Source organism: Natator depressus, chromosome 1, assembly GCF_965152275.1.
Source record: "Natator depressus isolate rNatDep1 chromosome 1, rNatDep2.hap1, whole genome shotgun sequence".
Lineage (NCBI taxonomy): Eukaryota > Metazoa > Chordata > Testudines > Cheloniidae > Natator > Natator depressus.
In genome coordinates, this window is record NC_134234.1 from 234298916 (window position 1) to 234316987 (window position 18072).

An 18072-nucleotide genomic window follows, 5' to 3' on the forward strand; every position below is an offset into this window, starting at 1 on the left:
GCTGTTCTTTAGTGCCACCTACTGTCACTGGCTCAAAACTCTGATGCAAAGAACATGATCCAGACAACACCATCACAGGTACAGTGGGTAATTTTTTATTTGGGCCTTTGGCTACCAGGAATGCCATCATGTCTCCCATGGTCCTTCTCAGATGTGTACCCTGTCTGAAGACCAACCTTTATGGAAGAGCTGAGACACTGCTTTGTAAGTGATGTGATACCACTGCCCTTGGATCAGTGCTTCTAAGGGTATGTCTACATTGCAATAAAACACCCGTGGCTGGCCCATGTCAACTGACGTTTGCTTGTGGCACTTGGGCTGAAGGGTGATAAAACTGCAGTGTCGACATCTGAGCTTGGGCTGGAGCCTGGCATATGGGACCCTCCCGCCTCGCAAGCTTCAGCCTGAGCCTGGACATTTACTCTGCAATTTAATACAGCCCACGTCAGCTGACATGGGCCAGCCATTGGTTTTCTATTGCAGCGTAGACATACCCTAAGTATCACTGCATGTGGGGCAGTTACTACATATTGGCAAACTCACATAGACAAAACAGGGGTTTTATTTGCTGGTGAACACGCAAAGTTATATTACCAAGAAGTGGCCAATTGCCACCGTGATCACTCTGATTATGTTGTACTCTTCCCCCTATTCTAGAGACTGTTTAGATTGTGAGCTTCTTAGGGCAGGGATCATGCTTTCTTCACTGTTTGATAAGGGCTTAGAAGAATGTGGGCACTACTGGAAATAACTAACAACAAGAAAAATGCAAGGACAAACAGATACAATATTATGGTGCGTCATTGATGGAGTGATTCATCACCCACTGAAGTCAATAACAGCATTTCACATGAAGGGGAAAAAGGGAGTTTTGACTTCCGAGAGCTGCTTTTCACTCTCAGGTCACTCTAGTGAAGAGCCACAACCTTCATTTTTCCATGGCACTGGCAAAGAAACAGAATTTGTACAGGTTTCAGAGTAGCAGCCGTGTTAGTCTGTATTCGCAAAAAGAAAAGGAGTACATGTGGCACCTTATGCTCAAATAAATTTGTTAGTCTCTAAGGTGCCACAAGAATTTGTACATTTCACATTATGAGGAAAAATGTTCCAGATATTTCTTTCACACACAGCCCTAAATACAAAGTAAGTCACCAAAGGCACCTATTATTTTTGAACCGTAAGGCTTATTAAGGGCATACTCTGCATGTACAAGGTTGCTGAATTAGTCATGACTGAATATTAAGAACAATGGATTTTAATCTCTTTTGTTTGCATATCTATGTACCTTGATCTCTTAAAAAGGGACAGTGGCTCTTATTATACAGAATTGTTTTTCTGGTAAAAATGACTACAGCTTTAAAAGATCAGATTGTTGAGAAAGTAAACACTCAAATGCAAAGCAGAAAATGGCCACAAACATCCTTAAATATGCAGTTAACACAACAGTGGCATGCAAGAGAACCAAAACGTAGCTTTAACTAAATGTAAGTAATCCACTATTTAAGATCATACATTTCAGGAAGAGATGGGCCCAAGCAACAAGGTTCAGATCAAGAGCCAAACATTCCCAAAGTTCAGGGATGTTTGGATCCAGAGTTCTGGTTCAGGTCTATCTCAAATTCCAATCTGCTTTAATTTTCATTTCTCTTACCTTATGTGGTTTTCTATTGTGTTTTCTTATGTTGTTCCTTCCAGATGACTCATTCCAGTGTGTCTGCTCAATGGCTTCCTGTGAAATTCAGCTATGCCATTCTACAGTACTCAATGGGATTTGTTGACCTTCAGTAAATTCCTCTTATCTTGTACTGTACAAATAGAAAACCATGATTTTGTGATACCAGCACACTGTAAAGAGAAGCTCCATAGCAACTGCTGCAGACTATTTTCCATGCAAGACTTAATGGGTTCTCTTCATCCTTGTCCTACAATCCCTTTGTGTTGGACCTGCTGGTGCAAGAGGCAGTAAAGCTGGTCTCTGAGGAATTTCCCCAGCATAGAGAGATTATCCATATAGTGTAGAGCTCTCTGCCACACTCACAACCTCCAACATAGGGGGCATGTCAAGAGCACCACTCCCCTTGGTTATTCCCGGCTGCCAGATCAGGCTGTTAGGATATAGGCAGTTGGTTATAATTTAGGGGAGCCTTGAGAGTGCTCTATCGTGTGCCATGGCCTTGGATCCACCCAGAGTGGCTCCAGAAGTGGGGAGATGCAAAGGTGGCATAAAGCTACTTTTGACCCCTCCCCTTAGGTTCTGCATCAAGTGGAGCTTAGGTTCACCTGACATGCAGGATCAGTTATTGAAAAGTACCATAAAGGTGCACACATACTTTTCTGATAAAATATGGGGTCTGATTCTGCTCAGCTGCACAGAGGTAAATAGAGAGCAGCGCCTCTGAAGTCAGTGAAATAATACCAATGTAAACCTGTCAGAAGAGGAGAACTGATTCCATTGTTTTTAATAAAAAAAAATATTAATAAACTTTCAACATTAACATCAAAAGCTTCCTACTTCTAGTGGTTAGGCTTACTTGCACATGGTTAACCCTGTCCTATTCGGAATTCACATTTAGTTATGTGATCACATATTTCCCACATAATACAATACAACATCATGCAATTTTTTTCTACAGCCTAACATATCTAGTCTCTTGTATTTTTATCCATTCTTGTATATTTATGTTAATTTCATTGTCATAATTATCCCACATAACTTACAGTTGTTTTTTTGTAAAATCTCTTTATGCCCCTTAATTTAAAAATTTAGTCATCAGCCATGTACACAATTTTTTTAAAATTTAGTACCTCAGAAATCTTTAGGTGTGATTCAGGAACTAAGCCATATAACTACAAGTTAATTTAGCTGCATATTTAGATTAGGCTATTCATGCCAGCAACTGTTCACAATTACGTCTTATTAAATTTTATTAAATTACTTCTTATTAAATTTTACCTGCTTTATAAGATGCAAGAATGGTTTACTGTTCAGTTTTTCAAATAAATTACTTTAAGGAATTTGTCAAGGTTCCTTCCCCACTCTGAACTCTAGGGTACAGATGTGGGGACCTGCATGAAAACCTCCTAAGCTTACTTTTACCAGCTTAGGTTAAAACTTCCCCAAGGTACAAATTAATTTTACCCTTTGCCCTTGGATTTCCACTGCCACCACCAAACTTGATCTGGGTTTACTGGGAAATGTAGTTTGGAAGTTTGGACACATCTTTCCCCCCAAAATCCTCCCAACCCTTGCACCCCACTTCCTGGGGAAGGTTTGGTAAAAATCCTCACCAATTTGCATAGGTGACCACAGACCCAAACCCTTGGATCTGAGAACAATGAAAAGCATTCAGTTTTCTTACAAGAAGACTTTTAATAGAAGTAAAGGAATCACCTCTGTAAAATCAGGATGGTAGATACCTTACAGGGTAATTAGATTCAAAACATAGAGAATCCCTCTAGGCAAAACCTTAAGTTACAAAAAAGAACACAGACAAGAATAGTCATTCTATTCAGCACAGCTCTTTTCTCAGCCATTTAAAGAAATCATAATCTAACACATACCTAGCTAGATTACTTACTAAAAGTTCTAAGACTCCATTCCTGTTCTGTCCCCGGTAAAAGCAGCATACAGACAGACACAGACCCTTTGTTTTTCTCCCTCCTCCCAGCTTTTGAAAGTATCTTGTCTCCTCATTGGTCATTTTGGTCAGGTGCCGGTGAGGTTACCTTTAGCTTCTTAACCCTTTACAGGTGAGAGGATTTTTCCTCTGGCCAGGAGGGATTTTAAAGGGGTTTACCCTTCCCTTTATATTTATGACAGGATTGTTTGCCTGGAATAAACAAAGTAATACCTGGTACCACCAGCTGTTATGTAAAACGAAGTGTAGCAAAACTTGTGTCTTCCCATTTCAGAAACTGTGTGATCATGTAATTAAAGACTGTTGTCATACACACAGTTAAGGAGCAAGTTAAGGTTTGACTTGCAATCTTAGCTTTTTATTTCCTGAATTTTGAGGGCTTGGTCATGCAGTTTTAACATTCCCCGAACAGAAGATTTTGAATGGAAAATCTTTTAGATTAAGAAACTAAAAGAAAATGTGAGAGAAAAAGAAATTCCATGACGTGAATCTGTTTCCCCAGGTATCACACTGTACCTCTGACATCTTATGACATCCAACAGGAAGGAGCTATTGACCCCCAATTTCTGCATCCCCAAAATCTTACTGAAGGGCTACTTCACAGGCTCTAAGTTGTGGAAGGGTATTATGTGATGGGATTTAGCAGTCAGGGGAAATGGCCTACATTTTTATGGGCAGACATTACCTCCCACCGCAGGGGCACCTGCACAGATTATTCCTATGCTAGGCAGGAATGATGTGAGTGGGAGCTATATTAAGGCTTATGCTCACCAGAATATGGGCATACATTAATGCTGCTCTTGTTTGTGTGCCCAATGGACTATAGGAGCAAAGATGAGTGGCTGAACTTACACTCCTGTACCAATCAGCTGTTCCCATGGATGGCTGTATTAAGGGTTGCCTCAAAGGCAGGATGGGAAGACAGGAGGGGTTCAAAGACCTGCCTACTGCTTTACCCACAGCTGCAGGAGAAAGTGGGAGACTAGTAAAATGTAGAGTTTGGTAGTTTCCCTGTCCCCAGTTTTATTCTCTTCTCACCTGGGCCTCACTGCAAGAGAAGAGCTGCACACAGATTGAGAAACATGGACTTTGCAGAAATTTTAGACTGAGGGTTATGCTCCTGTTACAGAGAAACCCACTGTGAATGTCACATCCTTCTTGCTCCAATCCCCTAATAAATGAATACATAAATGAATGATCTCATGCAATTTGGATTTGATTTGCATTTTTGGTGAAGTTTTAGATGGAGTCTAAATTTTAACCAAACCAATTCAGCCATCCCGAGCCTCCAAAGCAAGGAAATTGTACAGTTTGTTTGAAACTCTGGCTTTGAAGCCTCTTATCGTATTGAAGCACTGAGTGCATCTCCTATATGATCTAAAATAAGACGCCACGTGTGCTGCAATAACATATGCCCTTCCAGGGCTAGTGTCACAGTGCATTACAACAAACCATCACTTTCTTTGGAAGCAAAGGCAGCAGCAAACTTCAGATGACATGGGATGCAGATGTTATTTTGCTAGCTGATAATGATACGGCTTATGTGCATGGCCCCAGTATCAATATATAGGATTTCATTAACAAATGAAAAATCTTAAAGTGGCACTAACAGTCATTACAAACATGTAACAAATCGAAAGGTTTAATAATTTGCAACCACAATATGGAGATACCGTAAGTGAAATAGTAAGTGTGGTTTTATCTTTGGCACCAAAATAAGCTTCATTTTTTGCCAACATTTGCATTTACTGCTCTTCACATTTGTAGACAGGGGTTAAGTTCACAAGCATAACCATGCCTGTAAGTCAAGACAGCCTAGACAGAGACTGCAGCCTGGTACAAAACATGGTTAAATCCAGTCTCACTACAAATTAGAATCAATGGCTTGATTCTCCACTGTGGTACTCTAATTTTTAATTTCAGTTGGAGTTATGCAGACCTCATGTTCATAACCTTGTTATGGGGCAACCTATTATAACTAGGTTCTCGGATACAGTTGGATTTGTAAGTCTTTGAGACAGCAAATTTTTTTTCAAAGGGTCAACTGTTTTTTCTTTTATACTGTATTCCATTTTGTTTTCACATCAACACTTATACCATCTTTTGTGTTAGCTACTCAAACTAATTCCTTCAAAATTCCTCTGGAGGGCACTATTACCACAACTATACAATAGCTTCAGACGGTTGTAATAGAGATAAACACTAAATCCTTGTTGGCAGCAGGCAGAGTGTCTGTTAACTAGAACAACTTCTTTGGTGATGCTTTGATTTCTCATTCTCTTTTGCTGAATATGAAGCAGCATTGCTAGGTAGAGAACTGTAAGGTAGACTAAAAAGATTGTTAATGTTTTTGTTTTTTAAGGGTATGATTTTTAACAAGCAACATCATTAGTATGCTCTATACTAGAATGTGATGCCTCTCTCAAGGACATTAATTCACAATCCCAGTCCCAGCACACAGCCTGAGGAGCCAGACTATATGCTGGAGTGGTAAAGAATCGTCCTTCCCCTACGCTTTTCTTTGTCTACTCCAAAGCTTTCCTCTGTGGTCCTTGCTCTAGTTTTGGAGATTTAAAAGTCTCTCTGGTGCCTTAGTTCCACATGGAAGATGATGCAGGGTATGAAAAACTGGAAATGCCAAAGTTAAGATTGACCATGCAACTTTAATCTGGCCCTCGTGAGCATGTCCATTAGGCTACCACGTGATCCCAGAACACTTCCTCTGGGACCCCTCCGAGTTTTTGCAGGGTTCTATGTATTGATATGCAATCCTCAGAAAGTTCAGGGCTTTCATTTTCAGATTTTGATTGGAGCCAATGGAAATCATCAACTTAAACAATAGTTAACTCTCTAACCATATGATCTTATTTCCTTTACTCTTTTCCTCCCACCCCTTCTTTCACCAATTACATTTACCTGTCACATTTAGATTCCAATCGGATTGCAAATTCTTTGGGTCAGAGACTGTGTCTACTTGTGTGTTTGTACAGCACCAAGCATAGCAAGGCTCTGATCCTGACTGAGACTGTTGGGTACCAACATAGTACAGAAATAATAGTAATATAATAAACAATTTATAATAAGAGGTCATCAAGCCAAGTTGCAGTGTAGAGGGAGGGATCTGTTGAGAGTAAGGCCAATACCTGTATTTCTGTCTAAGACCCACCATGCACAGCTATGATGCTATTAAAATAAAATAAGTGATTTCACCACCTCTTTTGGAAGTTAGTTCTGGGCTCCAGTAGATGGTAGATTAAAATTGAAATGAAACTATTTTTAATAATTAACTAACAAACCGAATGTATCCACCTCCTTTAGGTACCATTCCAGAATTTCCCCCTTCATAGCATCTGTATTTCCATGCTCTGAATACTAGATTCTCATAGACTGTCCTCCTAGCCTCTTATCAGATAGCAATTGAAACATTTTCTTTTAGAGAAAAAGGGACTCAGAAAAGAATGACATGAACTTTTCAAATAGATGTAAGGGGATGGAAAAAAATGGTAGGTCAGATTTTGGGTACACCAACCTTGACAGCGTCCTTTTAAAGTACTCCCCTGGCAGCATTAACTTTTGCAACCAACGCTTGAGCAGCAGCTCACCCTTGGGCCCAGTCAGCTTGGCAGGATGACAGAGGTCAACATTTCACATGAATGAACAATTTCTCCAATATATAAGGCAAGCATACAAGTCTCTCTCCTGTTACCTGTCCTTTAACATTTAAACTGAGACAACCACAAGTACTATGCACAATGCAATTCCTTTAACCCTTCTCATGAGGAGAATTCTCCTCCTGACTATTTTTAAGGAGGGACAAGAACCACAAAAATTAGCTTCCATTTCCTCCCTCCCTTCTTTCACACAAGACCCTGTTACCTCCATATCCACTCCAAACTGCACAAAAAAATCCTGATACTCTTTCAGCAGGCTGACAGTGGGTTTTTTCTAATCTCTTTGACCAGAGCCCCTAATATGGACTAACACATAGCTTCCTACTTTGGATATAGTTTGGTAGAATAGCATGCATTTCAACTGGTCATGCAGCACATCTGTGGTGGATGTGAGATGGTGTAGTTGGAGGTGGCAAGAAAAGATTAGCATGTGTAGATCTCATTGGAGTCAACAAAAACTGAATACAGTAACAGTTGTTTCTGCAGTGTTTTCCAGTGTATGTTCAGTGGCTACTCCTAAGCATAGCACTAGCAAACACATACACCAAACTCAAGACTAGGGTGTAGGGTTAAACTGTCACAAAGCCATAAACTGAAATTGCAGATGTATTTTGCAGCCTCAGCTGTGCAACGCTAGCAAACCGAGAGGCATGTCTCCTCTCAAGGGATATTAGTTGTGAGGTTAAGATTTGAACAGGCATAGAGACTGAACTATCCTCCCTGAGGTAGGGGTTGGGATTTTCAAAAGCATCTGCATGACTTAGGAGCACAACTCTCATTGACTTTCCATGACTTGAGCTTGTAGAGTCACTTAGGAACCGCTGAAAATGTCACATGGTCTCTCCAGAAGAAGGTTGAAGCAAATTGCAAGGGAGGTATAGGGGAAACTTGCATTGCATCTGCCCATGCTGTCCTTGTTTTGTAGACAAAGCACTTGAGTGTCCAGAAGAGATGGGCCCCCTGAAATGCTAATCCCAGACCAAGATTTGTACTTCTACAATGACTAGGAATATTCAAACTTCAGGGTATTTAGGGGGTTTGGTTTGGGCCCTTCTTTAGGGCTGTCAGATGAGGACTTTTCATAAGAAATTAACTACATTAAAAACAGTCTCTGTGAAACTATTCAGTATAAAAATAGCTATTCAATAGAAGTTAGACTGGGAGATTCAGATCACAATAATACTGAAGTGTAAAATTTACTACTCCACATTTTTATTTATGTACAGAAGGTTTAGATCCTCTGGCTGACTGAGCTGTGCTTGGCATGACATGGGGATGTGGAGGGCTGAATGTTTCTTTATGGTACTTTTCTAGCCCCAGATCGTCAAGGATGATCTGTACTAGCCTGGATCCCAGTTACAAGACACAGTAGCCAATAGGCCATTACAGCAGCAAGAGATAGCTGGGGCATAGGGATGCCCAAAGAGCTCCCTGAGCTAGGGACTGGTATGTGAGCCATTATATATATCCTGAAGGGGGCAGTTCAGCTGAGTTTCTGAAGGTTTTGTCAATCTCTGCTTGTTTTCTATTAAACACACCACTTGTTTTTCTCCAGTCCTCTAACTGAGCAGATTACACCCAGATAAAACTCAACATGCACCAATTTTTATACAAATATAAAACACACACACTAAACAAAGTTGGAATCCTAGGCAGTGCCTTGCCTAATTGAAAGCAGAAAAGCTCAAGTCACCATATCGATAAGAAGACTACACCAGTAGCCAGTTGTTCAAAATTGTTGGTCTTGAAATTGTCCTTCATTCTAGGGCTTTGCTTCATTGGTCTCTTTACTTGAGCTGGTTACTCTTTTTATTGGGCTTTGTCTCTTTTGATTTACCAAACTCCACTCAATTTCTTTCTGTCTCTACATAGCGCTCACTGGGAAAGCTCAACAATAAGTCACTGAAATATTTGTGGGAGGCAGGAGCACTGAAGAAATGACTTACCTCTAATCACTTCTTGTTGAAAGACTGGTGATGCTCAAAACAGGAGTCACTTATGAAAGTGACCTGTAGAAATTAAGAGGACAATATTCTTTCCACAGTTGGGGAGGAGTATGGGTGTTAAACAGCCCTTGCTTTCCCACTTGCCAAAAGACAAAAACTCATTATGTAACAGCTCCTGGAGCTGTTTCTTGGGCCTAGTCTGTAGTAGATGCTATTCATATGAACTCAATTTTCCAGAATACGAAGAATTTAGAACTTAAAACTGACTCTCAGACATTAAGGGTGAATGGGGGCTTTTTGTCATTGATTTCAGTGGGGCCAGGATTTCACCCCAAAGGCCTACATGGGAGATTGATGCAGCAAAATATGACACAGAATGTAAACCTCTAATGGATAAATTAGTCACTGTTCTGGCTGAGCTTGGTAGTAAAGCTTTAGGTGGAGCTCTAATCAAAAGTGGGATATTCCATCACAAGATTGAAATAGCTGAGAATATTTCTAAAATAATGTTATTTAAGGATATTATGTCTTTGAAGGGGTTAGCCCTCAAGCAATACTATCTTCTTTATTAAAATCTCTTCTTGATAGAAAAGATTAAGCTTTCTGTAAAAACTAAAGCTGTTTTGTATCCCTTTTAAGTTTGTAGGCACTTGAAGCTACTCAAGACAGTAGTTTTCTAATCCCTGGCAATTGCTTTTTGTGATATTCTATATGTGCTGTTTTTAACAGTGGAGGATCAAGACTGCATGAGAGTAGCACAAAGTGGGGGAGGAAAGAGGATTAAATATGAAGAGAGGTGGTTTCATCTCATAGAGCGGGAGAATGGTCCAATGGGCACTGGACTCAGAGTCCAAAGACCCAAGTTCTCTTCCCTGCTTTGCTACTGACCTGCTGCATTACTTTAGACAAGCCATTTCCCATCTCTGTGCTTCTGTTTCCCTTCCCTTCCCTTTGTCTTGTCTATTTATATTGTAAATTCTTTGGGGGCAGAGTGTTCTTTTACTTGGTTTTACAAGTGCATAGTACAATAAATTCTCAGTCTCTTTGGGGAACTCTGACTACTACCGTAAAAGAAATAAATAAAATAATCTTAATCTGGTATAATTTGAGTCAAATTGCCAAAACATATTATCCTTAAAAGCAGACTTGGGCGCTGACATTGTGGTCTTATTTTCTTATGAAGATTGATATGACAACCAGAAAGGCATTTTTCAAGATAGTGTTAGAAGATTTTTAATATCTTATGTCCCAGACTCAAAGAGGAGAATCATTTGGAAAATTTGTCTAATTCCATCCAAGAACTTTATTTTACTAGTCTGAATGTTGTAGTTTGATCTCTTTACTACTAAAAAATACATCAAGAAACAGCTGATCTCTCAAAATATTTCTACCATAGTTGTAAGAGAAAAAGGAGACTACGAAGAGGAAAGAGAAAAGGCAGTAGAGAAGAAATGTGACTCAGAGTGTGGATGGGTGAGAGACAGAGATGAAGGAAAAAGAAACAAGAAGTGGAAAAAACAGAAAATAAGTAAAGTAGGGAGTGAGGAACAGAGAAAGCAAGAAAGAGAGTAAGAAGATGACAACCTTGGCAGAGACATAGTGGAAGAAAAAAAGAATAAAAAAAGAGGAGAGAGAGAAAGATGCCACAGAAGCAGAAAAACATACAAAAATAGCAAAGAGCAAACTGTACATAATGGAAATGGAATACGAAAGAGAATAAGCAAAGTAAAGGAGATAGAGCAGTATAACAGAATAGAAAAAGACTACTCCACTTCTGGGGATACTTTTATTCCCAATTACATGGTGGCTTGGGACCTGTATTTAGTGGATCAGATTTCCAGAAAATTAAAAATCTGAAGACTAGTTTGTGCTCTGAATAACCGTTACAAGTTGACTTGCAATGCCTTTAGGCTCTCTCCGGGCTAGCTGAATTTCCCTCTTCTGCCTCATTGTTCTAATATTCATGATGACCTTACTTTACCTCTTTGATTGCATCATAGCATTTCTATCCCTTTAACCTTTTTTTGTTTCATACCTTCGCTTTGCTTTATAAGGACAACTATGGCTGGCACCTATGTTTAACCAATCAGAAAGAAGGTCAATGTAACAGGGTCAGCCACATCTTACATGCAGCACCCTGCCTTAGTTTTCCCTCTTGGCTCTTGAATAATTCAAAAAGAAGCTTTCCCAAGTCCAATGACAGCCCTTCTTGGGGTCTTGTTATACTTACTCAAAAAGGTCTTCCACCTTAGCCTTAAATGGGATACAGACCTTCCTCTGTGAGTAGGGTGTCTTTCTCTGTTCTCTAAACCTTGGGATAAGAAACATGAGCTGGCGTTCCTTCTTTGCCTTCTCCACAAAAGGAAAACAAAACTTCCAGCTGAGTCTTTCTACCAAGACCCAACTGCCTTCTTCAGGGACCACTGCAGAAGACTCTCTGCCTCTCTCTGCAGTTCCCTCTTTGGCTGTCCACAGGCCTCCGTTCTTCTACCTCAGACACCTTGTTTGGTCATATGACCACCTGTCTTTTGACTTGATTCATTCTCTCCACCTAGGGAGACAAATCAGCTGTGTCACAGGTGGGCTGAGACCTCTCTCCCTTTGGAAGGGCCAGCTACCCTGTGACAGTCAATAATATAGTGAAAACAACACAGCTACTGATATGAAATGGTTGTAGACACAAAGTAAGAATTGACACAAAGAAACAAACATATAGTTTGGTACTTTGTTTCTAGTATTGGCCAATGCTGGATGCTTCCAAAGATTGTCAATTCACTCATCATGCAAACACTGTGCAATACAGGCAGAGAGGAATTTCTCATTGACCAAAGATTGTGAACGTTTTATGCCTTAAAACACGTACATAGATGGCCCTGTTAATTTCATCCTAGCTAGTGTTGATTTTGAGTTGGCCTTATTTAAATTGTTTACTCAGTTTGTGAGGTTTTAAATTATTGCACAGGGAACACAAAGATTACTACAGCTGTAAAGCTGGAGTGGACTCAAATGATATATGGATCCAGGATGTTGGTTCACACTCTAAATTTTGTTTGGTTCAGCTTAGTAAATAGGCTTCATCCACATAATTTATAGATTGATATGGGTTTGGATCCCCAACTTCTCCCATCCATGGTGCAGGGATATTTCATTTGATGAGGTTTTGGTCTGGACCCAGCTCTGTAATCTAGTTACAATTTTATTCAAAAGAAGATGAGTTTGCTCAATGCACTAATCTGAAAATTTACATTCTGCAAAATACTCCTACCAATTTGTCTAAACTTTGAACTGCCTATAAAAACATAGTAGAATCATGCTAATATACCAATAAAACTTTAACAAGGGGCACAGCAGTAGCCTACTGATGCAAAACTTGAGAACGCTGGACCTCATTTCTTCAGCCACTCAAGAGGAGCACCAGTAGTCTACTCATGCACACCCTATAATGGGATAGGTGCCCAGATATCACAATGATGGGTAAGAATTAGAGCTGTCTATTTTGATAAAATTTTCTATGGGGAAAAAGTCAAAAGGAATCATTTTGAATTTCTCATTTCAGTAAAATGTCTTATATGATTTTCTCATGTTGATTCATGTTATTTAGATTTTTATAATATAGTCAATATGTTTTATTTAATATATTAAAGTAGGAAAACATTTTTATCATATTGAAACAGAATTATTTGACATCATGAAACCAAAATGTTTTGATGGTGTTAGACAGAAACTTTTTGGAATTTTCATTCCATGGAAAGTTTCTAAATTTTAGCTTTTTGGTTCGGACTGAGAACAAAACAAAATCTGAAATGTTGGAATTTACCATGGAACAGAAATTTCATTTTCTCACCAGGTCTAATAAGAACGTATACTGAATAAGCTTGTTGGTAAAAAGGCTGTGGCTTGTAAAAAATAAATAGCCTGGCACTTGTGGTCAGGAGTTTACAACTGTCACTGCCTTTTCCTGAACCAGTCTACTTTGTCTCAGAATGCCCCCTTTCCCTCCTCAAGGCTCCCTTTATTATTTTTCCTCCCTTATTAGCTATCACATCCATACTTTACAACTGGCAGAAGGGAGTTTTTAAAACTATTTTTCAATGATGAGGACCCAGCTGTGCACTCTTAGAACTGAATATAATTGATGCAACCAGAAAGGCCAGATCAACTAATCCAAGTGCAACTCTGGATACTCAGGGCCAGGTTTTCAAAACAGCTCAGCTCCCATTTAAGCGCTACATTAACCAGCCAGGCCAGAAGTGTGATGATGACACTGTAGGGGTATTAAGCTCTTTTTAAAATGTGGCCCTCATTTAGGTGCCTAAAATGGGACCCTTTTGAAAATACGGTTGCAATGGTGGCTGCTGATCACTTGAAAATCTGGCCCAGGACTCTTTTGAAAATCTTTTTCTCAGTGTCTCCTGCCAAGCACTTTACACTAATGACTAGAGATCCATTACAAGTTATTTAATAGTGTGAGTTAGTGAGTAAATAAAGCAAGCACAATTCAAAAGCAAGGAGGAGAGTGCATCATAAAGTATAGTTCATTCAATTAGTCCCACAATCTAGTTTTAATTGCAAGGTTTATCATATTGTATTCTATTATATTAAATGTTCAGAAGGCTGTTTTGGAAAAGCAATGAAGTCTTAGTCAGCAGGGTCCTCATTTCAAAACTTTGTTCTTACATCTTTGCTGTGAAGAGGGGAAAGATCACTGGATTTACAGTGTTAATTAATCACTGTGAGAATTAGTGGTGTGTGTGTTAACATGACTATTGTACATTTTTTATTCATCATAACTGCTAACCCTCAGTCTCCTGAGTCCTGATGGTGACAGCCATCTTGCTGACTCATGACACTGGCAGTTGGGGGAATCCACTGTAAGAGACTTTTAATAAACTAGTTTATATGCTGTTTTAATACCAATTTAACCACCCCATAGACTTCAATGTTTAATATCTAAACAACATCTCTTTTATGTTTACAAAGTAAGGACGATGCTCTGATCTGAAACCAATATTTCAGTTCTGAAAGAGACTGGCTCAGTCATTGGGCCAAATCCTGGAGAGCGTAGGAGGTAATGGAAGGTCTCAAAGGCATGGGTTTGCTGCATGAGGCTCCTCAACCACAAGAAAGCTGCAAAGAAGCTTTGCAACTTTAGCTCTGCCACTGCACAGGGGGATGCAGAAGGGAAATGACAGGGATGTGCAATACTGGAGACACGACCAGTAGGGGATTATGTAAGCCAGATACTGAGGGGCTGTCACTAGGAGAAGGCACAGATGCTGTTACTAAAGCTGCTTGTGCTCCACTGTCCCCACAGAAAAAACACATATGGGCAAAGCCCATTTTCTCAGGTTTTGTGCAAGGTTCAGGATTTGTCCAAGTAACCTCCACATGCCAGAATTGCTGTTTGCTAAAACATGACCAGAACAAAGATAGGATATTTTTCTAGTGGCAAAAGACTGGTGAACCAGAAAAGCAGCGGACAAAAAGTCCTGCCAAACAGGAAAACCAATATACCAGTTACTGAAAAGCCAGTCATCTAACTTGTCACCCACAGAGAAGGGGGGAATACAACTCAAGGACGAGTCGATTTTAAATTCAAACTTTATGAAACAGAACTGCTCACAGACCTTCGGTGACGCACATCAAGCATCACGCCATGGACTGTGCTGAGATGAACAGAAAAGAGTTGCAGCAGCTCCTCAGCTCAGACTGTTTTGAAACCAACACTGCAAGGATCTAACCTGCTGCAGTAAACAGGCTCTTGGTGCACCTATATCAACAGCTCTAGTCTAGTGGACTGAGCATGGATCTAGGGACCAGAATAAACTAATTTTATTCTCAACTCTGCCATTGATTTGTGTGGCTTTGAGCAAGTCATTTCAATATCTCTGAGACTAAGGAACCCAACTCGTGAAATGTTAATAAGGTTTACCCACCAGTTTTGTTAAACACTGAACACTACAGAAGAAAAGTGTTATATAAGTGCAGAATACTGCATTATTATTCATTATTATTGCTTTGTGTACACAAAATCTCACTTGTCTTCACTGACCAGTACAGTTACTAGGGAGCAGCAGTTAGAATGCATAAAGACTAGCTGAATTATAAAATGCAAATAAAAGGACAAATCATAAGGGCCTCTTTTTGCTAACATTTAAGCTCAAGTAAAACTCTACTTGCATGCCTTAGAGACTATCAAATTTATTTGAGCATAAGCTTTTGTGAGCAACGGCTGCTACTCTGAAACCTCTACTTGCATGGGTAGTCTCATTGACTTCAGTGGGAATACTCACATTAGTAAAATTACACAAGTTTCAGTGTTTGCAGGATCAGGGGCTAAGTTTATTAGGCCTGAATATAATCTTTATATCAGTTCCTAACTTGAGATACAAACTCAAATCAACTATATTAAAGAGCACCTTAATGCTTTTAATTATACTGTACTTTGTTTCCCATTTACACCTTTCAACTGTCACAAGAAACTGACAAGAAATTTAAAAAAAAATCTCAATAAACCAAGTGAAATAGAAGTAGAACAGAATTCAGGCCCTGTTCAACAAAGCACATGTTTAAGTACATCCCTGTTATTACTTCTGATGTCAACAATGCTTAAGCATATTCCTAAAGCTGAGTATATGCTTAAATGTTTTGATGAATAGTGACGGACTGCTGGATTGGGGACCAAGTGTAAAAGAGCTCATACTACCCTCAGTAACATGCATAAGAGTCAAAGTCATTAAAAAGAGAGATCAGCTTTCTAAAAAATATACATAAATACCAGGGCCCACATTCTTCCTGAAATGTGGCACCCAGAACTGGACACAATACTCCAGTTGAGGCCCAATCAGCGTGAATTTGAGCAGAATTACTTCTTGTGTCTTGCTTACAACACTCCTGCTAATACATTCCAGAATGATTGCTTTTTTTGCAACAGTGTTACACCATTGACTCATATTTAACTTGTTCTTTCCTTATTTTTAGTCACTGATTCTACCTCATTTTCACTGGCATTCATTAAGTTAGACACCCAGTCGCTACTAAACTTTTTGGTGAAAACAAACAAAAAAGTCATTTCGTGCTTCTGCCATTTTCCACATTTTCTGTAATGAGACTAGTCATTCTTGCAGTACTTTAGCACTTCCCTTCTCCAGCTGGAATCAGGAAATATAGCTACATGTACAAATGTAAAGAGCCCTGAACTTCTTTGAACCTCAAGAAATGTTCTTTCAAAGTTTTGGATGAATGCTAATGGCAGGATAGTGGAGGGTGGCTGTTATTCTTTAAGCCAGTTAGTCCATTCCTACTCAAAAACAATTAAAACAAACAGAGATGTGAGAGTTTAAGACACTCCTTATATATTTTGCAGCGCTGTGCTCTGGTAAAAGTTTTAAATAAAAGTAACATGTTCCTCGAGAGACAAAAGGACCAACTAGAAAATCCAGTCCAATCATGAAATGGGCCAATAACTTGTATGCCTATAGTAAATGACTCAGTTTAATAGTTTTATTCATAAAAGCATTCATTTAAGGTGACCCCTTCTCTATTTAAAGAAACGGTCACCCATCCAGGAGAAGAAATTATTATTTTTATTTTAGGTAGAGATGGGCCCAAAATCCTAATATTGGATCTAAGGTCTTTGAACTTTGTTGACTTTTGGATCCAGATCCAAACTTAGTGGCTCAGATCCCCTCTGTTTTTAATTCCTACAGATTTCTAAGACCATGAGTGCATTATAAAACCAGGGGTTTTAGGTAAGAGCGGCTCATGTCTGAAGACAAAAACACCCAAGAACAAAACAACCAACCCCACATCTCCCTTCCCTTCTCTTTTTCTCTTTCAGGACCAGTCTGGTAACTCAAGGGTAGTTTTTAAACAAAAATTTAGGATGAGGACACTTAACAATAACACTTTACACTTCTCAGCATCTTTCATAAAAAAAGGAAGTAGATAAGCACTATCCAAAGCACTATACAATTATTAGTTTAACCACACACTACACCCAGTGAGGTAACAAATATTCACAGTTCCTAGATAAGTACAACGAGACATAGGAGAGCAGCAGCAATGCCAGAAGAGAACCTAGGAATCCTCAGATCCAGACCCCTGCCTAAGCACCAGACAACACCACACTGCTTTGCTATATGTACGTAAAAGTAGCCTCGCATCTCTGGAGACAAAAAATTATGCTACTTTGCTGAGTAAGCTTCTAGGAAGAGAATGCCATCTTTAACAAGGGCACTGAGGGAGACTCTGAAGGTGAAGCACTGCAAAATGCAATCTGGTTATTGATCACAAATTACTACCCAGTCTTTTAATCTGCTTCAAAGTTGCTTTCTTTTCCCATGATCCCAAATGATACTACTACCTAGAGCTCTTACACAGCACTTTTCATCACTAGATCTCAAAGTGCTTTACAAAGGAGGTCAGTATCCTTATACCCGTTCTACAGATGAGAAACTGAGGCATGGAGAGGGCAAGTGATGTACCTATGGTTACCCAGCAGATCATTGGCAGAGCCAGGAATAGTACCCATTTCTCCAAATGGGTGCCCCAGACACCAAACCACATTGCCTAGATGTTACTGTAACATTTTGGTGTCTTTCGTATTACTTTACATGAACTATTGCACTAAAACTTTCAAAAGCATGATTTTAGCTTGCTATTTTTAAAACAAATTCCTTTAAAAGTTCCACGTCTTTCACTACAATAATTTAATTCTGGTTAATTCATCTTAATTGGTTGGTCTCACTACTGTTCCTACATGTTATGTTTGATTCGCCCCCCCGATATTACCTGGGGTTCTTGCAACCCAAAGCT

General features: G+C 39.4%; 1 protein-coding gene across 1 annotated transcript in view; it reads right to left on the bottom strand.

The window, feature by feature from the left end:
* PIK3C2G (phosphatidylinositol-4-phosphate 3-kinase catalytic subunit type 2 gamma) overlaps window positions 1–18072 on the bottom strand; it is a 330089-nt gene that overhangs the window by 284951 nt on the left and 27066 nt on the right. Inside the window, exon 2 of the mRNA XM_074938223.1 lies at window positions 1652–1805. The gene's annotated coding sequence lies outside the window, so the exon portion shown is untranslated. The remainder of the gene's footprint in view (window positions 1–1651; window positions 1806–18072) is intronic.